This window comes from Solanum verrucosum, unplaced genomic scaffold (genome assembly GCF_900185275.1).
Source record: "Solanum verrucosum unplaced genomic scaffold, falcon-dt-bn FXZP01000154.1, whole genome shotgun sequence".
Lineage (NCBI taxonomy): Eukaryota > Viridiplantae > Streptophyta > Magnoliopsida > Solanales > Solanaceae > Solanum > Solanum verrucosum.
Window position 1 is genome coordinate 1,905,936 of NW_026020217.1, and position 26,884 is coordinate 1,932,819.

Genomic DNA, 26,884 nt, shown 5'->3' on the forward strand with positions numbered 1-26,884 from the left:
ATTGGAAGAATGTTTGTTGATTTCGAGGAAGAGAGGATGTCCATTCTTGAGCAGCTAAAGATGTTGGAAGAAAAGCTTATATCTATGGATGATGAAGATGCAAAAGAATTCGAGGATGTTAGACCAATGGACAATTTGTATAGAGAGAATGGAGATCATACAGAGGAAAATTCCTGTTTAGATGGAAATATAACTGAACATGCCAATGGTTTCGTTCAGTGAAATGAATGAGAAACTAATTATCACTGCAAAGGGAAAGGGACTTCTTCCACTTTTTGATGCAATGAGTGACGAAAACGGAGATGTTATGATAAATGGACATGAAAATGGCTTCCATTCCAATGGCGTTGATGAGGAAAACAAGAAGCTAGATGTTATGAAAGTTGGGTTAAAAATGGGTGGGGCTTTTTTGGGTGGGTATATGAGTTTTTAATTAGTTAAATTAATTATTAGGGTACCCAATAAAATAATGACACATCATTAATGAATTTGGGCTGTTAAAGATGAGAACAAAATGGTTGACGTCAATGACATTTTAGGCCCGAAAGGTAGAAGAAGGGTAATTTTGTACCAATTCACATAGTTGAAGGGTATTTTAGGCCCTTTTCCATATAATTTTAAACACAACAATAAATTTTGGAATTGGTAGAGTTTAGGTATTGATTCAAGTCCTTTCAATAAAAATTAAAGAATTTTAAATATATATAAATCTCTGAACGCAAGATTTGATTGAAACTCAATGTTTAAAATGTTCCCCATTTACAAGTTGGAAATTCAAATTTTATTCACTACATTTTTGGTGAAAATCAAGATAAAAAACATGAAACGGAAATGAGGAAATGGAGAAAAATTATTTTACCAGATTACGTCCATCCAATGTCAATTAATAAAGTCTTAACTACTGTTAATGTAAAGATAATTTTCAAAAATCTTTCCCACTTTTAAGGTAAAAATCAAAATTTTTAAAAGTCGTCACGTAATATTTTAAAAGAAATTATGAAATTTTGTAAAAATAATTTCAAAAAGACTTAAAACAGGAAAAAAAACTTTTTATTCCAACAAAAGGGTATCTGAGGTTTTTATTTTATTTCAAGAAGGTTTTAAACACTTGAAATATCTACTAACACGCGATTATCTGATGATTTGAAAAAAAAATCATTTGACTAACTTTCAAAGAATTTAGAGACATATAAAAATTTATTTAGAAAATTAATTAATTTCAACACTTGAAATAAATTTTGGAAAGGGAGCATAATTGTCAAAAATAACTAGTAAAGAGAACATTAGATTTTTTAGAAAAGTTGACAATTTGAAAACAATTTATTTCAAGTAAGGACTTCAATCAAAATTTAATAAATGAAGTTGAGAAAGACAAGTATTTCTTCTCGAAAATTGTTACAAGTAAACCAACATAAGAATAGTTAATCGTTTGAGAAATTTGACATAAGTTAAAACCAAAATTAAGTATCAAATAAAACAAATAAGAATTATATGAATTAAATACAATAAAAGAAAATAAAAGTTGGGCCCAGGTTTGGTTTTTGTCCACTTTCTTTTTATACACAGTAATTTGAAATGGCAAAGGAAGATTCATCATCTGAAATGGAACTACATGATAAATTTATTGAGATGGTAACCCTCGTTGATGAGCCTAACTTTCTTTTATTGTCTCCAACACATGTGTCTAATTCAAACTGTTGTAACATCCAAAGTGTTAGTGTTTTGCCATTATCCCATCCACCGTAGTGTTGAAGCAAAATTAATATTTCTTCTTCCATGAAAGAAATTTAGATGTGGTTAATATGAGTAATTTTAAATATTAGCAGTTAAAGAAGATCAAAGAAGCAATTTTTTAGAAAGAAATGGGCTGAAACCCATATTATTTCAAAAAAAATAATAAGTAGACACTTTTTTTTTTTATAGATAATTACATATATATGGCCGTATTCAGTGAATAATAATTATGACATATTTAATATTTACTTTTATAACTTTTTACATTCTGAATAGATCGTGGATAAGATATAGTAGATATTCAAAGTACCACAAACTCTGCAGTTCCTTTATTTAAGCTAACAATAACTATCTTTTATAAGAATTCTGATACATCGATGACCTCTTCCTTCTACAAATCAAGCGAAGAATTTGTCACTATCTGTGCCTACACCCTGGACGTGGCCAACACTTGAGAACCATTGCTTGCCCTCAAGCGAACCCTCATCTTGGATGACTATAAACATAAGACTAACTCAAGCATACATAAGCATCAAATTGAAAGAAACGTTTAAAAACAGCTTACTAAATCTCTAAACTTTGCTGAATATACTAAGTACGAATCATAAGTTTAAATAAAACATGTGAAACTAAAAGACTCCAAAACTGTCTATCTATGAAGCCTCTACTATACAAAGATAAGTGTCGGGACAAGACCCACAACTCCTCAAAAGAACTACACTACTAACAAGTCATAAAATTGGAGTACTCCGAAAGCAAGAAAGTCTCACTCATAAGCGGACGAGAGGATGGAGTGATCTCAATAGACTCTTGTTGAGGATCATAAGAACCTGTATCTGCATATTTAAAAGATGCAGGTCGAAAGACATCAGTACATTGAATGTACGAGCATGTAATATAGCTTAATAACAAATAACTGAAAGAAATGAGTGCAATAGATAACAACGTACTCAAGCTGAATGTAAAGAAATAAAGGAGTCAAATCATTTAAAACTTTACAAAATACTTTCTCATCTTTGAGCTCAACATAATAAGTGAAATATAAAAATACACTTTAACTCTATTGGGAGATTCTCTAACCGATAACCATCACTATGAGCTACGTGATGATATAACGTCTCGCTCACGCTGTCAGAACTGTTCTATACCTTGCCGGAGTACAGAACACCTCAACTAAGTGGATCCACTAAGCTCTGCCCGAAGACACTTAGGATTCATCTAAAAAGTATGATCTTGTACCCATGTTGGCATAAATGATTTATGAGGAATGTGAGTTGTCTGAACTCATCCCCATATAAGTGCTCAATACTACTCCCAATAATTTATAACTGCTCTTGAAATATTTTTGAACTCATAACTCATTTAGAAATCTCAGTTTCTCTTTTATCAATGTAAAAATTGATACCTCTGGGACATAGTCCCCTTATACTCTTACTCAATTCATACTTGAAAACTCTTTCTAAAAAACATATCAAAATCATATTTTAATATGATCATTGATGACTCGAAAAGTCATACTGCATAAACATTGATGGTATATCTGGATATCATACTGCTCATACATTGATGGCATACCCCAACTAATCATGTTTTAGAAACTCTTTTCTCAAAACTCATCTTTACTTTCTCAAAATTCAGTTTAAGAACTCAAGTGTTAGCTTTAAAAAGCTTTTCAAAATTTATAACTAAAATCATAGGGTTCATGTGAAATTATAGACATGAACGACTCAACTCAGGGATCTTAATAGCAATAAGGAAACTCAAGACTCAAGAACTTGAAACTCATAACTCAACGATAATACTCCTTTAAAAAAATACTCAATTCATAGGGTTCATGCTGAAATATATAAATGAACAAATCAACTCAAGAATTTCAATGCATAACATATAGCAGTTCAGTAATTAGGAATAGAATTTCAAAAAGAAACAGGAACTCAAGAACTCAAATTAGCTTATCTCAAGAATACTCAAATCTAGGGGTAGAATCCTAGATTTCTCTTTTACTGATTTGAAAGTAGATGTAGGGTGTGAGAACAAACTAGTCCAACACTATGATAGCCTAACATACTTGAAGAACAAAGTTCTTGAAGAATTTTAAAGAATCTTGAAAAAGAATTTGGCTAGAAGCCTTGAAACCCTAGCTTGAAGGAGAACAATCAAGAAAACAGTTCTTGAGATTTTTGAATTACTTTCTTGAAATATGACCAAGAATTATGAGTTTCATTAGTGATTAATAATTGCATGGAGGAATTATAGTTGGAAAGAATGAAATTCTTGGAGAAGGACTTACATTGAAGAAAAATCATGAAAAAGATTGAAAGAATCTTGAATGGAGTCTTTTACTTTGATTTTTCCTTAGGGTTTTGTCTTAGGATTTGAGAGAGAAGAGAATGATGTATTATGAGATAAAAATCTTATTGTTTTGGGTCTTTAATTAGTCAAGAAATTCATTTAGAATTTTCTTAGAGGTAAAAAGACAAAATGAACCCTTTTTAATATTTTTCCGTCGGCTAATTCGTCACTGCACCGTATTAGGTTACTAAAATGGTCATAACATTTTACTGAAACCTCAGATTGTTGCGAAATTTGTGGAGTTGGAAAGAAGATTCAAATATCTCTAATTTGATAGGTTATGGGCCACGTAATCTTTATATTCTAAGAGATATAGTCGTTTGAAGTTGACCCAAGTAGAGTCTTACATCAAAACTTAATCGATAAGGAAAGTTTCAACTCTACTTTATGCTAGGAGTTTTTAGTGACCTTAACTGATATTGAAAATCATTCTCATACTAAATAATTTACTTTTACAAATAAGGAAAAAGGACGAATTTACCCCCGAACTTTGATAAATGGTATGTCTATGTCCTCCGTTATACTTTGGGTCCATCTCAGCCCCTGCCGTCCAATTATCGGTACACACATGCCCCTCTCACTAACTGCCCCCTCATCCTGTACACATGTTTTAATCCTAATCAACTATCCGTTTGACCATTATTTTTAACCCATAAACTAACAACCCGCCCCATAAACCCATACCCACCCGATTCCCTCTAAAATATCCTAAATCAATTAAAAGATCCAAATCTTCTGGGTTTCTCGTTCCTCTCACAATAGAGTTGAAAAATGAGAATTGAGTAGTACTTTTATAGTACTGGTGAGAAATCTCACGGCGGTGATGATGTTGATGCTGATGCTATTGATGATGAGAAGTACTTTGATAGTACTGATGAGAATCCTTCTCAACCGGAGGAAGAAGCTGAAGCAGTGTCGTGGATCCTTCCGACACCGAAAGAGGGGAATGATCAGATTTATTACTTGTTTAATGATATGGATTCGTATTTAGATATAGATCTAATGTCATGTGAGCAAAAACCGCATATTCTTCATCATCAACAACATCAACACGACCATTACAGCTCCGACGGAGTTGTGCTGGTGATGAACAACAATGAAACAAGTACTCATTTACCAGGTCCAGTCGTTGATGGATTCCCTACCTACGAAATCGATTTCGCTGGATCTAAACCTTACATGTACAATTTCACCTCTCAATCCATTAGCCAAAGTGTATGCATCTGTATCTTCTCTCGTCTATTTCCTTCTTCCTCTTCCTTCACGTGAATCGATCTCATTTTTCTTTTGTTTAACTAACAGGTTTCATCATCATCTCTTTACGTCGGAGTTGTACCGGACCACAATGCGATGACGGATGTATCAAACACTTTTGTGATGAACTCATCAGCCGGTGCCGACACCGACACTGTACTGAATGAAGTTTCCGATTTAGACAGAGAAGCATGGGTAATGAGGTATAGAGAGAAGAGAAAGAATAGAAAGTTTGAGAAGATGATTCGATATTCTTCTAGAGAAGCTTATGCTGAGACTCGACCCAGAATCAAAGTGAGATTCGCTAAATGTACTGAAATTGAAATCGATTCACTCATCGCCGCCGATGCATCATAGGGCGTCGTTCCATCGTTTTAGTTTCTATATCTATTTATTATCCCTTAGTTTTAAAAAAAAATCGAAGAAAAAATCAAATTTTATTTTTCTTTTTTCTTCTTCATGTTGTTGTTATTAGTGAGGAGGATCGTAACTATGTGTTTATATATCTAATTTTGTTTCCCATTTTGTGTAATTCAGTAACTGTTTTTGTTGTAAGTTTAGCTGAAAACACTATTAAAAAAAATAGAAATTTGTAATGGATAAATTTTGTATTAAAATTGTATTTAATTTTGTTTAACAATGCATTATTTGGGTCTTTTAATTGACTTAGGATATTTTAGAGGGAATCGGGTGGGTATGGGTTTATGGGGCGGGTTATTAGTTTATGGGTTAAAAGCAATGGTCAAACGGGTAGTTGATTAAGATTAAGACACGTGTACATGATGAGGGGACCGTTAGTGAGAGGGGCATGTGTGTACCGATAATTGGACGGCAGGGGCTGAGATGGACCCAAAGTATAACGGAGGGCATAGACGTACCATTTATCAAAGTTCGGGGGTAAATTCGTCCTTTTTCTCTTACAAAGATGAGCAATTTAAGAATAACCTGACAAGACCTTATATTGCAAATAAAGAACAATTCGGGCCTTAGCTTAAATTTTTTGAGGTGTTACAATATCTCCCCATGGGATTATTCGTCCTCGAATGACGGTTAAACTGAGCCCTAATTCCCACAGTTTTTGTAGTGTTTCTTCTACCCATCTCGATCAAAAGCCAATGAGTTACTATTACTATATTCCAGCTTAACTCAAAATCACAAATTACTTAACATAAGGTGATTATTCTAATTTAAATCACGATATTTGGGTTCTATACCTCTACAAGAAATCTCATCCAAGAATACTACATTCAATCCTAGTCCTATAACCACTCCATGGACTCCTACTAACCACTTCTTATAAGAATTCCTCATCCTCTCTACCTACTGAAATTTCACGCATTACTATCAGGAACTGACTAATTGCTCTCATTTAACTATTACTCATGGTAAACCATCATCCCCCCTTCCTCAACATTTATAACCTTAAATGGAAGAAGAAGACCATCACTACCACAATAAGAAACATAAACCCTCTCCTTCTATCTTTACTCAATTACTATTGACAACATTGCTATCAAAGCTGAAAAGAATTACTGAAAGAGCTTTAGGGAGAAAGATCACAAGCACGATTCATTCAAGAATTCTGATTTAAGAATATGCATGACATAACATTATTTTTCTAGCCATTAAGATCAAATCATGAATTTTTGATACTTAGCATACTATGAGACATGAGTGCTTATATGAATAAATTCATATCATGGGGATGATATCCATAACTTTATGGAGTAAGATTGAGATCAATGGGCTAAAGTCTTTTCCCCTAATTCTGGAAACTAAGCATAGATGTGAACCTCTTAGAAGTTTATGAGCATAAGTCATAGACACAATTCTGATATTAGGAATATCAATAAGATGTTGTTATAACTAAACTTGAGGAATACACAAGATTTTGAACGAATTCATATAGCTCTAAAACTCTTTCTGAAGACATCACTATCTCATTCTCGACACTTGACTTGATTTCTCATCTTATCATCTCCCCCTTGGATCTAAAACTTGGATCTAAAACTGACACTTGAAAGTTATAGATCTATTCCATCATCTCTAAACAAGTCTACATTCCCTTTTATCTAATACTCAAGAAAGTCTTATCTCATGGCTACTGAACTCTCCATAAGCAGGTTCTAAGACTCATTCAAAAACCTCTTTCTAAGATGCTTCTATTAACCTCTTATCATTGGCTTATAAGGTCGCTTTATCTAACTCTTTAAGGGAAAATAATGCTTACTTCAGCCTATTCCGTATTGACAGCTCAATTATGCTATCTAGGCACACATGAAAAATCATTAACTTAATTGGAACGTCGTCTGGTTACATACAATCTCGGGTACACCTCTTAATGCTCCTGTTATTCTAATGACTTAGCCACACTTCACTACTTTTATCTAAAAGTTAGAATCCCATACTTGTACCACTCATATTCATTACAACTTACATCTTAATTCCTCACCTACTCCATGTCAAGTCAACCCGATCAGATCTCAAAACTAACATCATCACCCTCATATTGACATTCTTTTGATCATGACACTCATCTCAAATTCAAGCTTAATATTTATTACTACACCCGAATATCAATATGATTGCTCACTTACCATGCTAACTTACAACTACTAGATAAAATTAAGAAACACCCGCCAACTAAAACCTCATGACAAGTAGTCAATCCTTACCTCTCACTCTCTCAGTCTTCATACTTACAATTTACCCTCACACTTCCTTTCACAACTTAAGTACTATTTACCCATTCACTACACATCATTGACTAACTAGTTCTATAACCCTTTGAATATCATGGGCTTCCCCTTAAAAATCATAAGCCTAGTTTAGAGGTATCACCTTATGAATACTCTAATCTTTTATTCAACACCTACACTTGGTCATTAGTAACATAATGACACATTATCATAACCTCCTTTCTAGTTAAAGTATAATCTAACTCATCCTAACTCACAACTATTCCTCTATCCTCTATCCTCTATCATGAACTCCATACAAAATTATTATTCCTTAGTCTACTAAAAAAGAAAAACTCATCATTAATAACTTACTGGGTGCCTGACTGTAGTAACATAATTTGTCTCATCACTATCTTCCTTTCTTAGATTATTGAACCTCTACATGCATTCTTCTAACTCTGGGAACTTTTACTACTGCTTCTTATAACATCACAACCCATACTATCTCTTCGGGTGAAATAAAATAACATCCAAACAATCTAAAACACACTTCCCTCATAAAGGTCTCACCTAAAACAAGGTTTAGAGAAGTGAGTCTGGGAGTACATCTCGCTTTTATCTTGCACGATTTATATGAATATGAGTGCATTCTTTTGAGTCTCAACACTTAAGCTCACTCATGGGCTTCTCTCATGCCCCTCTGCAGTCTCATGACTTTCTGAAGTTTTTTTTGTTGAGAATAACTCATCGATAATGATTTTAGCTTTGCTTTTCAACTACCTTAAGTATGAAGGGTAGTCGAATGGATATGAGAAACACACGAGTTTGAACAAGTTCCTTATTACTTAGTTCCAGTGCACGATTTAGAGTATGAAAGAAGGAAAACGTTTCCTAAATGTTGGTAGTCCCTCATTTATAGAAGTGGGGCCCTCACAACCATAAATAAGATCCTACTGACACAGCTTCATAGACACCCTAGGACACTTGAACTCTGTGCTCTGATACCAAGTTTGTCACAACCCGAGCCATACCCTAGACTTGCCCGGCACTTGAGAACCATTGCTAGACCGCAAGTGAACCCTCATCCTGGATGACCACAAGTGGAAGACTAACTCAAACATACATAAGCATAAACTTATGTGCTCTGATACCAAGTTTGTCACAACCCGAGCCATACCTTAGACTTGGCCGGCACTTGAGAACCATTGCTAGACCGCAAGTGAACCCTCATCCTAGATAAACACAAGTGGAAGACTAACTCAAGCATACATAAGCATAAACTTGAAAGAAATGTTTAAAAACAACTTACTAAATATCAAAACTTTGCTGAATATACTAAGTATGAATCATAAGTTTAAATAAAACATCTGAAACTGAAAGACTCCAATCGTCTATCTATGAAGCCTCTACTATACAAAGATGAGTGTCGGGACAAGACCCACGATTCCTCAAAAGAACTACTACTAACAACTCATAAAATTGGAGTACTTCGAAAGTAAGGAGGTCTCACTCATAAGCAGACGAGTAGATGAAGTGATCTCAACAGAATCCTATTGAGGATTCTAAGAACATGTATCTGTATATTTAAAAGATGCAGGTCGAATGACATCAGCACATTGAATATACGAGTATGTAATATAGCTGAATAACAAATAACTGAAAGAAATGACTATAATAGATAACAATGTACTCAAGCTGAATGTAAAGAAATAAAGGAGTTAATCCATTTAAAAGTTTACAAAATACCCTCTCATATTTGAGCTCAACATAATAAGTGATATATAAAAATACACTTTAACTCTATTGAAAGATTCTCTAACCGACAACTATCATTATGAGCTACGTGATGATACAACGTTTCGCCCACGCTACCAAAACTGTCCTATACCTTGCCGGGGTATAGAACACCTCAACTAAGTGGATCCACTAAGCTCTGCCCGAAGGCACTTAGGATTCATCTAAAAAGTATGATCATGTACCCATATTGGCATAAATGGTTTATGAGGAATATGAGTTGTCTGAAATCATCCCCATATCGATGCTCAATACTACTCCCAATAATATATACTCATGCTCAATGTTTAAAAAAAACACACTCTTCCTCTGGTTTAAGATAATTGCAACTATCCTCATAAAAAAGGTAACTGCTTTTGAAATATCTTTGAACTCATAACTCATTTAGAAATCTCAGTTTCTCTTTCATCAATGTAAAAATTGATACCTCTGGAAATACATAGTCCCCTTATACTCTTACTCAATTCATATTTGAAAACTCTTTCTAAAAAACATATCAAAATTATATTTTAATATGATCATTGATGACTCGGGAAGTCTTACTGCATAAAGATTGATGGTATATCTATATACCATATTGCTCATACATTGATGGCATACTCGATTGTCATACTAGTCATGTTTTAGAAACTCTTTTCTCAAAACTCATCTTTACTTTTTCTAAACTCAGTTTAAGAACTCAAGTGTTAGCTTTAAAAAGCTTTTCAAAATTTATAAATCAAATCATATGGTTCATGTTGAATTATTGACATGAACAACTCAAATCAGGGATCTTAATAGAAATAAGGAAACAATACTCAGAACACAAGACTCAGGAACTCTAGGACTCAAGAACTCGAAACACATAACTCACCGATATTTCTCCTCTAAAAAATACTCAATTTATAGGGTTCATGCTGAAATATAGACATGAACGAATCAACTCAAGAATTTGAATGCATAACATATAGCAATTCAATAATTAGGAATAGAATTTCAAAAAGAAACAAGAATTCAAGAATTCAAATCAACTTATCTCAAGAATACTCAAATCTAGGAGTAGATATACAATCAAGTCTGAATCATCTCAAACACTTGCTACTCTACTTTTGATAAGCATTGTATTACTTAGTTTTACTGTGTAAACAAAAAAGAGAGAAGAGAGAAATATTGTTGGTAAGGCGTTGTATCAAAACAAAAGAGAGAAAAGAAATTGAGTGTAAACTGTGAAGTAACACTCTATTCTGTACACACATCAAAAGTTACCAAGTCTAGAAGAGAACACCCTTGCAACCCAAGGGGACTGGACGTAAGATCCACTTTGGATCCCAACCAGTATAAAAATTCTTGTGTCAAGTTCACTTTACGCATTTTTCGATTCTATTTATACCTGTTAGCAAACTGTAGTCGACTGAGGTGTCTCTCAAGTCAACTACCCACAACAGAAAATCGAAAAAAATAGCAATTCACCCTCCTCTTGTGCTTTCAATTGGTATCAGAGCCTCGTCTCACAAAGAACTGTCTAACAACAGGTGAGAAAAATATCATGACACAACAAATCATGGGCGCATTATTCCAAGAAGGAACATCTCAAACCAGACCTCCATACTTTAATGGAAAACACTTTTCCCATTGGAGAGTGAGAATGAAAACCTTTATAAAATCCTATGACGTAAAGGTCTGGAGAGCTATCAAGCTTGGTGATATTCAAATTCCAACAAATTCTGATGGAGGTCAGTCTACTGCTACACCAAGTTTGGAGAACTACACTGATGAACAAATGGAAGTCATCCAAATAAACTCCAAAGCCAAAAATGTTCTGTATAATGCAATTAGTGGGGAAGAATATGAAAAGATCTCTTGCTGTGATACTGCCAAAGAAATGTGGGATAAACTGGAAGTTACTTATAAAGGAACTAATAAAGTCAAAGAAACTATCATCAGCCTGCTAGTATATGACTATGAACTCTTTTCAATGAAGGAATGAAAAACAATTGAAGGCATGTTTGCTCGACTAAGCAAGATCATTGGAGAACTAAAAGCTTCAGGAAAAACATATCCTCCCATAGAACACATACAAAGAGTTCTTCGAAGTCTACCACCACAATGGCATGCTAAGGTGGTTGCACTTAAAAGCATGAATTTAAATACTCTAACTTATGATGAGGTAAGAGGAGATTTAATTGCTTTTGAGAAAACTCACCTAAATAAAAAGGGCCACAAAGAAAACAAAAAGAAAATTGTGGCATTCAAAGCAACTCAAGAAGAAAAATGAGAAGACGAGCTAGCAGAGGATGAAATTGCTTTGATCACAAGATCTGTCATGGAATCCTTCAGAAGATCCAGAAATAACAGAAGGAGAAGAAACTTTGGAAAAGGAAAATATATTACGGATCAGCCAAGAAATGATGGAAAATGCTATGAATGCGGAAAGTATGGACATATAGCCAGTGAATGTCCAGAAGCTAAGAAGAATCACTCCAGGGGAAATCAAAAGAATAAAGCTCTAGGCAGTTGGAGTGATGAACACAACTTAAAAAATGAACATGAAGAAATTGCAAATTTATGCTTCATGGCAATGGAGGAATCAAACACTAAGGTATGTAATAATTGTAATGACTTGAAAAACTTATTGGATCGTGCTGTACCTAATTTGAATAGAATTCTAACTGATTTTCGAAATCTTCAAAATGACAAAAGAAATTTAGAAATAAAATTGGAAGTTAGTGAAGTGGAAAAAGATTTACTCTATGAAGAAATTCATGAGTTAAAAACTACTCTTAAAAATGCTCAAAATAAATCAATCTTTCTCAAATCCACTTCCAAAAACTATCAAGGCTCTAGCAGCAAAAGCTCCTCACATGGAAATTATGTTAGTTGTAATCAGTCCTACAAGTCAACTGATTCAAAAACTAACAGTAATGATTCCATCCTTGAAGAAGCCCAATCTCAAACACTGTCATTACTGTGGAAAGGCCGGACATTTGTCATACAATTGCAGGTTTCGAAATAATGATACTTCTAAATGGATTTGGAAACCTAAAGGAAATCCAGAATGCTCTAACCTCAAAGTACCCAAAAAAATTTGGGTACCTAAAAGAAGAAAATGACTTTGTTTTGCAGGAACACCGCAGGAAAACAAAAGGAAAATGGTATCTAGATAGCGGGTGTTCAAATCATATGACAGGAGATAAAAACCTGTTCAAATCTGTTGCTGAATATAAAGGAGGAAGCATTCGTTTTGGCGACAGCTCCAAAGAAACTGTAATCGAAGTTGGTACAATTACTTTTAATGATGCCTGTGATATCACTAATGTTTATCTAGTAACAGGTCTCAAATATAACTTGCTGAGCATCAGTCAACTATGTGACTCAAACGTTGAAGTTCGTTTCCAAAAGAATCAATGCCTAATAGAAGATCACTCTGGAAACAATCTCCTACAAGGAACCAGAGAAAATAATGTTTACATACTTGACTCTATAAAAAACAATGGAGAACATATATGCCTAGCTTCAATGACTGATGATCCCTGGATCTGGCATAAGAAACTTAGCTATACCATCGTGCGATTAATTGAAAAACTAGCCAAAAATGATCTTGTTATTGGTTTACCTAAGCTAGATTATTCAAAAACTCACATCTGTGATGCTTGCCAAATAGGTAAACAAACAAGAAGTTCTTTCTCTGGTAAGGATATTGTGTTCACAAACAAGCCACTATAATTGCTACACATGGATCTTTTTGGACCCACAAGAACAACTAGCATCGGAGGAAAAAGGTACGCATTTGTAATTGTCGACGACTACTCTCGTTTCACTTGGGTTATGTTTTTGTCTCATAAAGATGATACTTTAGAAAACTTTGAGTTCTTCTGTGAAAAAGTTTGGGGAGACAAAGGTTACTATATCTCTTCTATAAGAAGTGACCACGAAGGAGAATTTGAAAACAAATTGTTTGAAAACTTCTGCGACGAAAAGGGTTACACTCACAATTTCTCCTCTCCTCGTTCACCTCAACAAAATGGAGTTGTGGAGCGTAAAAAAGAACTTTACAAGATATGGCAAGAACTATGATCATTGAGCACTCTCCACCTCACAAATTCTGGGCTGAAGCTGTAACACAACATGTCATGTGTTAAATCGATGCTTAATAAGACCTATACTGAAAAAGACGCCATATGAATTGTGGAATGGCAAGAGACCAAACATCGGATATTTTCATCCATTCGGATGCAAATGCTTTGTTCACAACAATGGTAAAGACAATATTGGTAAGTTTGATGCTCGAAGTCATGAAGGTATATTTCTCGGTTACTCAAATTCTAGTAAATCTTATAGAATCTTTAACAAGCGAACTTTACATATTGAAGAATCCATTCATTTTGTTTTTTATGACTCTAACAAATCTGTTGAGATAAGAATTAGCACTGATGATGAGGTCAGTCAACTTCCTATATCAACTCACAAGAAGACAAGCAGTGTTGAGAAGTCAACTTCTGAAGAACCATCTGTTGATCCTGTCATCGAAACAGTTCCTAATGAATGGTGAAGTGAGCCAAATTATCCAAACAAATTCATCATTGGTAATCCAAGTGAAGGCATGAAGACTCGATCCTCAAGATGAAATGAGACAAAAGTTGCGCTCATTTCCCAGTTAGAACCAAAGAAAATAAATGATGCCCTCACAAATGAACACTGGATCAAAGCTATGAAAGAAGAACTGGATCAATTCGACAAAAATCAGGTCTGGACCCTAGTACCTAGACATGAAAATAAGTCTATCATTGGAACCAAATGGGTTTACAGGAACAAACCGAATGAATCTGGAGAAGTAATTAGAAACAAAGCTAGACTGGTGGCTCAAGGGTATTCTCAACAAGAAGGAGTCAACTATGATGAAACTTTTGCCCCCGTTGCAAGGTTAGAATTCATTCACTTACTTTTGGCTTTTGCTTCTCACAAAGGTTTCAAATTATTTTAGATGGATGTAAAAAGTGTGTGCTTAAACGATTTTATTGAGGAAGAAGTTTATGTGAAGCAGCCTCCAGGTTTTGAAAATTCAAACTTTTCCTATCATGTTTTCAAACTTTCAAAAGCTCTGTATGGTCTTAAACAAGAACCACGTGCTTGGTATGATCGTTTAAGCAATTTTTTAATAAACCATGGTTTTATTCGAGGAAAAATTGACACCACTCTTTTCATTAAAAGATCTTCTTCAAATAATCTCATTATTCAAATCTATGTTAATGATATTATTTTTGGAAGTGCTAATATCTTTATGTGTAAGGAATTCTCTGAGCTTATGCAAAGTGAATTTGAAATGAGTATGATGGGCGAATTAACCTTCTTTCTTGGTCTACAAATTAATCAAACTGAGAAGGGGACTTTTCTCTGTCAAACAAAGCACTGCAAAGAACTCATTCAAAAGTTTGGAATGGAAAACTCAAAATCTCTAGGCACTCCCATGAGCTCCATATGCTCTCTTGATAAGGATGAAGAAGGTAAGAAAGTCGACGAAACAAAATACAGAGGTATGATTGGATCATTACTTTATCTTATTGCCAGTCGACCAGACATCATGTTTAGTGTCTGCAAGTGTGCAAGATTCCAGTCAGCTCCTAAAGAATCTCATATGACTGCGGTAAAGCGTATTATTCGTTATTTAGTGGGAGCAACATTCTTTGGATTATGGTACCCTAAAGAAAATAATTTTTCCTTGAAGGTTTTTCTGACGTTGATTATGCAGGTGATACAGATGACCGGAAAAACACTAGTGGCTCATGTCAAATTCTAGGAAAATCTCTGATAGCAAAACACAGAGCTCTGTCTCTCTATCTACCACATAAGCAGAATAAATTGCTATTGGTCAATGTTGTGCTCAAATTTTATGGATGGTTCATCAATTAAGTGACTATGATTTATCTTTTAAACCCGTTAAAATTATGTGTGACAACTCTAGTGCTATCTGTCTTTCTAAAATTTTTGTGCATCATTCTCGTGCTAAGCATATTGATATTAAACACCATTTTATTCGAGATCATGTTTTAAATAGAGATATTGAGATTTCGTTTATAAGCACTGATTGTCAATTGCCGTTAATTTTACAAAACCTCTTTTGGAAGAAAGATTTTGCTCTCTATGAAAATCTTTGAATATTCTTGCAAATCCTTTTATTTCTTAAGTTGATTGCTTTCATTAATTGCTATATTGTATTTCCTTATTTCTGTCGCTTTGGATATTGTGTTTCCTTTTATTCCTCTGTTTCCAGTCTCTTTTTTAGCGCCTCTCTCTCTTCCCCTTTGAACCGTCATTCTTTCTAGTCATGTCAAGGTCTCTTCATATTCCTCTCTCTCTTTGCCTTTATATTGTCTTCTCCTGTTTTTTTCTTTTCTCAGCTTTCTTCTTCCTCTCTAGAATGGCGAAGTCAGCTATCCCTTCTTCTCTGCTACTCGCAAAATTTCTCGCAACAGTAACAAAAGCAAGGCGTTGACTGCTATATTTCTCGACTTCGACGGTTTTGATGATTAAGATCTTCTTGCCGCCGTGGCGTCGTCTCGAGGTAAGCTTCATGTGGATTCTGATGATAGTGGCTCACCTAAAAAGAAATTCAAGTTTGACTTTGATAGCTCCCTGGACAAGAAAGTGGATTTCTGGAGTGCTTCTCATGAAATTCTCTTCCATTCTCTGAAGGATAAAACCCTAGTTCATGGAAGGGTTGTTGAGCTCGATATCCTTTCTTCTTTGGACTACCATTTAAAAAATCTGTTTGAATTCCAGGGTTGGGCTAACATCTTCTTGGTTCTCATGGTTGTCTATGAGCCCCTCGTTCGTTTGTTCTATGCTAACATTCGCTCTCCCAAGGCTGCTGAACTCGAATCATTGGTTCTAGGGAAACGTATTTTTATTGACTGTAAAAAATTTGATTCTATGTTTGGGATTTCTTGCTCTGGAATCATGGCCCCTTCTAAGAACTGTTGGCCCTCTGATTGTGATGTCTCGTATGATCAAGCCAAGCGAGAAATCGCTCTTGACCCCTCCAAACCAATTCCCTCTCATTTAGGTCCTAAAGATCTTCCGTTTGAATCTCAAGTGATTGCGCACATTGTAGCCACTACTCTCCTTCCTAGGGCTGGGTCTCACTCTACGTTTACTCAACATGATACCTTATTCATCTACTGCTTAGTCTCTGGTGTGAAAGTGCATCTCTCATCATTTATTATCTCAACTATGACTGATGTTATCGCTAATCTCACCAGTCTCCCTTTTGGAATGCTCCTTACCTGTATTTTTGAATACCAGTACATGTGCCTTGGTGATTTCTCTCCGGTGTTTATCAAGCAATGCTACATCTCGTGCTTTCCAAAGCATGGGATTTATTCACTCTGGATCCTCCTGCCTTCTCAAGACTGACTTCGATGAGTCAAGGGCTAAGCAAGAGAAACTCAAGCCTTCAACGTCAACCTCTGTCTCTACTTCTAAGCTAACTGCAGCATTGGAAAATCTTGATGCAATGCATGCCAAGCTTGATGCTATGTTTATCACTGTATCTCAGGTAAGTGATGTCATGACCAAACTAACTGCAATGGGTGAATAATTGACTCTCTCAAGGATCTCTTACTCGCTGCTCACTTCAAAATTGACAATGTGAAGGATGTCTCTAAAGAAATCGGTGCTAATGTTGCAAAGATTCGCCTGAGACTTGACCAAATTGTGAAGGAAGCCATTAAAATTGCTACCAAGGTAGCTGGCTCGAAGGCTATCTCCTCCTCTCTGTCCTCCAGATTTGAAAAAATGTCCACTACTATTGTCAATACTCTAACCTATTTTCTGAAGCCTTCTTAACTGTCTGATGGTGTTGCCGTTTTGTCTCTTTTTGCTTTTGTGTTTTGTTGCTCAGTTTAAGACTGTGGTTCCTTGTTGTTTTTGCTAAACTCTTATTTCTTTCCTTTTTGCTGATGCCAAAGGGGGATAAAAATATCTTATATGTGTGCTCTTATCTATGTGTTGCTTGCTCTCGTATCATACTTTCAGTTTATGCATGCCTCTAATAATTGCCTACTGTCGTTCTACTGTTTCTTTTTGTTCATCTCTCTTAAATGTTTTGGATTAAGTTCTCTAAAGGAGAAGTCCTCCACAAGAACAAAAGGTTATTATCAACACTTATTTAGGGGGGGCAAAGCTTGTGCACCTTACCACATTCAGGGGGAGCAAGAAAGATATTCATCCCACAAGTCAACTACACAGACAGGGAAGTATCACTACTATATATTGTCATCATAAAAAAGGAGGAGATTGTTAGTGCAAAGTTTTAATGATAAACAATTTAAATCATTTCAAGATTAGCTGATCATAAAAAAGGAAAGAATCCAAAATGGAGATACAAAATCGTGTTGCTTAAATCAAGGAAGATTACCTAGCAGAAAATTGAAGACCTTCAATCAAGGAAGCTGAAATACAGAGCACATAAATCAGGGCATATCTTAATTAAGGTCAAATCAAAGATAGCCTAAATCAAAGCAGACTTCAAACGGCTATATCTCAATTAAGGACAGTGAAGATCATGAAGAATCTCCAATGACTATTGAAGACTGAGGAATCAAGGCTAACGGCTAGCAGAAGATCTCAAGCTATTGAAGACTGAAGAATCAAAGCTAACGGCTTGCAAAGGATCTCAAGTAAAATTGAGGCTAAATCAATGGAAAGGAAGATCAGCCTCAATCTTTATTCTTGGAAAATAAGGATCCCTTGCCTTCTTGTCCAAGGATCAAATCTCTTGGGTTGCCATCTCTTCACAGAAATGATTCATGCCTAAACACTATAAATATGCTCCATCTACAAACTGACAAATATATACAATCAAGTCTGAATCATCTCAAAAACTCCCTACTCTACTTTTGATAAGCATTGTATTACTTAGTTTTACTGTGTAAACAAAAACAAAGAGAAGAGAGAAATATTGTTGGTAAGGCATTGTATCAAAATAAAAGAGAGAAAATAAACTGTGTAAACTGTGAAGTCACACTCAATTCTGTACACACATCAAAAGTTACCAAGTCTAGAAGAGAACACCCTTGCAACCCAAGGGGACTGGACGTAAGATCCACTTTGGATCCCAACTAGTATAAAAATTCTTGTGAAGTTTACTTTACGCATTTTTCGATTCTATTTATACCTGTTAGCAAACTATAGTCAACTGAGGTGTCTCTCAAGTCAACTACCCACAACAGAAAATCGAAAAAAATAGCAATTCACCCCCCTCTTCCGCTTTCAATAAATACATACATACATACATATATATATATATATATATATATATATATAAAAAAAAAAAATTTATTATTTTTTTTATTTTTTTATTTTTTTTTAACTCCGGTTAATTTTTCTCGGTTAATTAATAACCTGTCTAAAATACTATTTTTCTCCGGTCACGACTTGGGCCAATGAAAAAATCACTCATTTCGATAAGATAATAAAATAATATATTTTCAGAAGACCCCTATATAAATATATTGTACCATTAACATTATAAATTAATAATTATTTTAAAGCACAAATATAATTAAGATAATTTAGTGAAATATGATTGTATTGTGTTATGTTTTTTGTTAAAATTTAAATCTAGTTGAAGCTCATCTCTAACTTTTTTTATTGCATCCAAAAGTTTTGGTGTTGTCTTTTTCAAACTGCACCATAAAATTGTGAAGAGTTCTAAATGCTATAAGTTGTTCCTTACGCGTAAGTCTAGGGGTGTTCACGGGTTGGTTTGGATCGGTTATTGGTCAAAACCAAACCAACTTAATCGGTTTTAAAATTATCAAAACCAAACCAAACCAAATATAGTATATATTTATCGGATTGGTTGTTATCGGTTTTAGTTCGATTTGGTTTGGTTATTCAGTTATTAACCATAGACAAAAATAAAAGAAATAATTCATTCAAAACGTAAAAAAGTGACAACAATTCATTTAAAACGAAAGTAGTTAGAATAACTGACATTACAGAACTTTCAATAATTGAGTTTACTATGAATAAAGCTTCAAAATTCCTTATTTTGTCCTAGAAGAAAGAGATTGTAATATTTTCAATCTTATAAAGAATTGTCATAGACACACTCATATACATAAAACCAATAAGATAAATATTCTCACCTTACACATTTTTTCTTTCATAAGTAAATTCTAAATAAATTTTGATGAAAACACATATAAGATCTTTGAAATTGTTTATAAAAATAATATATTATGTATGTATAATAATAAAATATATGTATATAATTTGTCGATTCGGTTCATATGTTTCTTCGGTTTTTTTCGTACAAAACCATAATCAACTCATATACTATCTGTTTTTAAAAAATTTAAAACCAAACCACACCTAACCCAAATAAAAATCGGTTTATTTAATCGGTTTGGTTCAGTTTTTTGGTTTGGATCGATTTTTATCCAAACCGTGAACACCCCTACGCGTAACTGGTTCCAAATGTATTGTATCATCTTCAACTTTATCATCAACATTATTTTTGTCAATGGTATCCACAATTTCTTCTGAGCTCTGGACCTTTGAACATATATCATTTTCACCCATACAACAAGTTATTAACGTCTATTTTATTGTGGTAACTGAGATCATTAATCATGACTTCAAGTTCATAAATGACGTTTTCATAAGTGGGTTCATTTAAATTCTCTGAGATTTTATCCCTAAACAAATTTTGCAGTGTCGAAACACTGTTTATATTAATAAATATTAATTTATCGATTAAATAATACCTCTGTAAAATAATAATATTTCATGGTTTTAATATATATATACACACACAAAATCAAATCTTACAACAGTTTGAACTTTTAAACATATATCTTAAACATATGTTCTCCCTTTAAATAGATTCCAATATTATTCAAGTTATGACAAAGAACTGACTACATTCTTATGTACTTGGAACTAAAAAAGTTTATATATCTATTTCCTAATGAATAAAGAAATTCTTATGTACTTGGAACTAAAAAAGTTTATATATCTATTTCCTAATGAATAAAGAATCAATTTATAAAGATAGAGAAAAAAAATAAGAAACCTTCGCAGTAAAATTGTAATGAAGCTTGGATGACTTAAATTAATCATATTATAATAAAAATAACAGTCAAATGAACATAATGAAACATAGACAATCAAGAGGTGGAGAGGAAACTAGAAGGGGCACGGAAAAAATATCAAATAATTTTTTGTTGCTATTGAATTAACAAACCACACTGGCATAAGAAGGAATATTTTCACATCACAATTATAAAAGCCTAAATTGAGCATGTTTTAATTAATTCTAACACGGATAAATGCTTTATTAGGCTAAACATTGAGTTTTAAACTAATAGTACCTTATCACTAAGACATGAAAATTGAACCAGTGAAATCAAATAACATTCATAAGTATCTAATATGTACCTTTTTATAACATGTTTTAATGAAGGATATTTTATACTTTTCCCATCCCTTCTAAGCCAAAATCCTGACCTTTTTATACCTAGTTAAGGGTTTAAAAAGTGTTAATCAGTTCTTTTACGTTCATTAACGCCTGCAAGTCTTAGAGCAAGGATCATAGAGGAAAAGGCTAGAGTTTTGAGTGTTCTTCGAGTTTTCACCTATTTCACCAAGAACTTTGTTCTTTTAAATATGTAAGGCTATCATAGTGTTGGACTAGTTCGTCCTCACACCCTACATATGTCTAAATTGAGTAAAAGAGTAATCTAGGGCTTTTTCCTTGATTTTGAGTATTCTTGAGACGAGTTATATTGTTAAGTTATGAGTTCTTAATTCCTAAGCATTGAGTTATTTATCATTGTATTGAGATCCTTGAGGGTATTTATTCATGTCTATATTTCAGCATGAACCCTACTGCTGATTTAAATTTGAGAATCGTTCCAAAACAAATGTTTTGTCTTTAAACTAATTTATGAAGAGAGCAAAAGATGAGTTTTGAGAAAGAGTTTCCAAATATGAATTGAGTAAAAGCTTTTAAGGGAACTATGTATTCCCAAAGATATCGCTATTTACATTGAGAAAAAAGAAACATTAATTTCTAAATGAGTTATTGTGTTCAGAGATATTTTAAAGCAGTTACCTCTTTTAAGAGGATAATTTGAGTAATAGCCTCAAATTGAGAAAGATTGTGTTTTATACATTTAAGCATGAGTAGATATTTATTGGGAGTAGTATTGAGCACCGATATGGGGATGAGTTTAGACAACTCACATTCCTCATAAACCATGTAGCCAACATGGGTAAAGGATCATACTTGTTAGATGACTCCTTATTGCTTTCAATAAGTGATTTAGTTGATCCACTTAGTTGAAATGTTCTATATACCGACAAGGTATAAGACAATTCTGGCAGCGTGTGTGAGATGTTGTATGATCATGTTGCTAATAGTGATGGTTGTCGGTTAGATAATCTCCCTAATCGATTATAGAATATTTTATTGTATGTTTTTATACATCCTTGAGTTAGCCTATTTTACTTGTGAAGATTTAAATATTCTATCTTTTACTTATGCTTTCAGTTGAGTTGAGATGAGTAGTTCTTCAACCTTATCAGTTTATCTATTCATTCAGCCTTATTACATACTCGTACTGATGTCATTCAACATGGATTTTTTTATGATGCAGATACAAGTCTTCGGGATCATCAACAATGCTTCATTGAGATTACTTTGCACTCTAGTTAGCTTTTGGTGAGCCTCCTTGCATTTGCGAGGACTCCACTTTTTTTTCCAGTTTAGTCATATGAAGGTGTCGTGGGTCTTTTCCTCACATCTATGTGAATCTATAGAGACTTCATTGATAGATAGTATTGAGGAGTCTCTCAGTATTTACTTTTATTTGAGATGTTTTGCAAAACTATTATACTGATATTATTGAGTATTTTATGGACAGTTTGAGTTGAGTAGTTACCTTGAGTTTCAATGTTCTAAATTTATTTCTAAGCCTATTACCGCTTGAGTAAGTTTTCCGCTAAGTAGTCAGCAAGACCAAGGGTTCACTTGGAGACCAGAAATGGTTCTCGAGTGTCGGTCACATCCAAGGTGTATGCTCGGGTCGTGACTCCTACTCTTTGGAGGGTATCTAAAAGACCTCAGATGTGCACCCCCAGGCAGAAAACGTTTCAGACGCACATCCAACCGTGTGGGAAGGCAATAGTTGCTACCTCGGTGTGTTAGCGCGCGAAAAATGCCTCGGCCGTGTGGCAAGATAGTCTCTAGTAAAGTAGGCATAACTTTTTACTCCGAACTCTAATTGATGCAAATTTGGTGGAGTTGGAAAGAAGACTCAAATCTTAAATTAGATCTGCCATTGACCATCTAACTTTTTATATTCTAAGAATATGGTCGTTTAAAGTTGACCCAAGAAGGATCTTATTTCAAAACTTAATGAGTAGAAAAGTTTTCAACTCAACTTTGTGTTATGAGATTCTTGCGACCTTAATTCGTCTCCAAATTTATTCCGATACTAAAGAATCAACCTTAACAACTAAGCACAATTTAAGAATCATCGGATACAACCTTATCCACAAATGAAGAATGGTTCGAATCTTAGCTTAAAATTTTTTGCGATGTTACAATATCTCCCCTTTGGATCATTCGTCCTCGAATGAAGGTTAATTTGAGCATGGAAGGTAAATGAGTTAGTCTTACTATATTTTTGGCTTTTGAACTTATCTTTTAACATAAGCGGAACTAATTCATACTGAGTGTTTTCAAACTGGACTAGAGAACGTTTGACACGAAGCTCACATAAGATTTCAAGATTATAGGCCATGACATGAAACAAGGGTGTCCGGGCACGAAGTAAGAATATGACTACTATTCCTTGAGCGATATGGCTAGTTGCTTTTAAGCTTAGCAACACTTCTCAACTATGCTCTTCTTTCTGATTACTACATTTCATTAGCTGCAACTCATAGCTCCCACAAGGGTATATGACTACTCTTAAAAGGTCTAAGTCTAACTGTCTAGTCATACTGTGCTCAAGCCTAACTCTAAATCACAAGGTGCTAAACATGAGGTGATTATACTAATCTTAATCACAAGATTCAGGTCCTATTTCTCTATGTAAAAATCTCATCCTAAGAATACTACCCCTTACTATCGCATTCAAAAAAACTTTGAGTCCTAATCAAGAAGCACCTAATGCATCATGCATTCATCTTCATGTTATCAACACCACATTCAAGCCTAGAACTATAATCATTCCTACTAAAACCACATTTTGGTAATAGTGTAATCATCCTCTCAAAATTTTGATTACGTTTTTAAAGATAAAATAGAACTTTTGATTGTTTCATGTTGTCAAAGAGTTGAACAATAATTTTTTCATATTTTCAAAGATTTGAATTATGAAAATAGATAGCGGACACTTGATTGAAATTATAGGAGGACCTACGTTGGGAGCACCATCGGTTCATTGCTATGTTTTAGTTTTTTTCCCTTCAAAATATATATTTGAATCCAACATTAGTTCCTCACTTCCTCCTTAGTAGTTGATATTTGTTCTCTTTTATCTTTTACTAGTAAAAATATCCGCGTTTCGCGCGTGAATTTAATATCACGAATATTATAAAATAATACTTAAAATCTATCGGTCACTAAAATTAAAACATTATATTATCTTACATGCAAGATTACGTAGTAACAAACAATAATAAGGTAAAGGAAAATGAAAATTATAACATCTTATCATTTATCCTTAATAACAAAACACAAATTAATGAGTGTAAAAATACATACCAGGATTTGTAACATAAGCAATAAGCAATGGTGTTAGTGAGCTACTCAACAAGAGCAAAGTACACACATATTTAATTGTGTAGAAGAAGAAGAAGAATAGGTTCATAATTTCGTTGTTTTAAATTGAGAGGAAATCCCTCTATTTATAGACAACAAAAGGTAGTGTGAACAAATGTTTATTGTGCCTTATTGAAAATGTTGCAACTATTTGGAAAAGTTGCAACCCTTCGGAAAGGTCACAACCTTTCAAAAAATTCATAACTTTTCATAAAAGTCGCAACTCTTCATTAAAGTCGCAACTTTTCATAAAAGTCACAACTTTTCATAAAAATAACAATTAATTTTGGAAATAAATAAATTAAAAAGGAATTCTGGTTTGTGGTGGCGCTACATAGGCGGGCCTAAGGTTCTCTTTTATATATATACTAGATAATGGTGCCCGTGCTATGCACGGGCCCAATAATATAAATGGTATGTTTTGGGGCTAATAACGGAGTTTTTGAAGCGATTGTTTGCGTGGATAAAGGAATAAGTTTTTTTTATCACAAACCTGTACTTTCTTTGACACTATTTAAGACATAATAGGACTACCCACATACAATATTTTTGAAATATTTTATGTTGTCAATTATCATGATTTATAATATTTTTATGATAGATTCACTTCAAGAATCAGTGGAATTTTTTGTATTTTTTTCAAAACATATTTTATGTTGTCAATTATCATGATTTATAGTATTTTTACGCAATTTTTAAAAATAAAAAACACACAAAAAAAAAAGACAAATAAATTAAAATGAACCCAATATATGTTATTTTTGTTGTCTCAATTTATGTGACACAAATAAAATTTGGAGAGTCATCCAAATTTTCATATTTTTTAAAAAATATTTTAAGTTATTAATTATTGTGATTTATAATATTTTTATGTAACTTTCAAATAACCTACATTACTGGTCACTTTGTCCTAATTTATGTGATATGGATAAAATTACAAAATTAACCCTTTTAAAATGTCTTTTAGATATTTTAAGTTGTTAATTATTATTATTTATAATACTTTTTTGATAATTTTAAAATGATATGTGTTATTTTTTCTGTCCCAATATATGTGAGCCTGATAAAATTCTGAGAGTGAAGCTATTTTATTATATAGCTTTTAAATATTTTAATTTGGTAATTATTGTAATTTTTAATGTTTTTTAAGTCATTTGTAAATGATATATGTTGCTTCCTTTGTCCCATTTTATATAGTATAAATAAAATTCCCAAAACCAACTCAATTTTTAATATATTTTTTTAAATATTTTAAATTATTAATTATTGCGATTTATAATATTAAAAAAAATTAAATAGAAAATGTGCAAAACTTGTATCAGCCTAAAAAATGGCCACGATAATTCGAAGCCTACAGAAAGCAATAAGGTTGTACGTAATTTTAAATACTTAATATATATTACTCCGTTTGTCCCAATGTATGTAGCATAGATAAAATTCAAGAGTCAATCAAATGTTGTTCATTGTTAAGATTTACAATACATTTTACGTAGTTTTCAATAATTTCACATTAAATAATACATATTACTACTTTTGTCTCATTTTATGTGACATTGATAGATTAATTTTAAGAATCAGTCAATTTTATTTTGTGTTTTTTTAATAAATATTTTAAGTTGTCAATTATCACGATTTATATATTTTATACATAATTTGTAACGATAGATTAATTTCAAGAATCAATTGAATTTTTTTTATATGTATTTATTTTTGAATTATTCTATGTTGTCAATTATCATGATTTATAGTATTTTTATGATAGATTCACTTCAAGAATCAGTGTAATTTTTTGTATTTTTTCAAAACATAATTTATGTTGTCAATTATCATGATTTATAGTATTTATACACAATTTTTAAATATAAAAAACACACAAAAAAAGACAAATAAATTAAAATGGACCCAATATATGTGATTTTTGTTGTCTCAATTTACGTGACACAAATAAAATTTGGAGAGTCATCCAAATTTTCATTTTTTTAAAAAATGTTTTAAGTTATTAATTATTGTGATTAATCGTGTTAAATTGTCCAATAATATAAATTTTAAAGGTACAACCATAAAAGAAGAATGTACAACACTATCTAAGCACATGTAACACTTGTCATGTGCTAAGTAGTAGATATTCCCACTTATTATATATAGTAAAATAAAAATAATACATATTACTACTTTTGTCTCATTTTATGTGACATTGATAGATTAATTTTAAGAATCAGTCAATTTTATTTTGTGTTTTTTTAATAAATATTTT

The 26,884-nt window shown here is 33.1% G+C and overlaps 1 protein-coding gene and 1 pseudogene across 1 annotated transcript in view; one reads left to right on the top strand and one right to left on the bottom strand.

Annotated features, from left to right (window-relative positions):
* Positions 1-26,884, bottom strand: part of LOC125830831 (40S ribosomal protein S9-2) — a 396,173-nt gene that overhangs the window by 268,879 nt on the left and 100,410 nt on the right. The window lies entirely within an intron of this gene.
* LOC125830712 (zinc finger protein CONSTANS-LIKE 4-like) lies at positions 224-5,718 on the top strand (annotated as a pseudogene).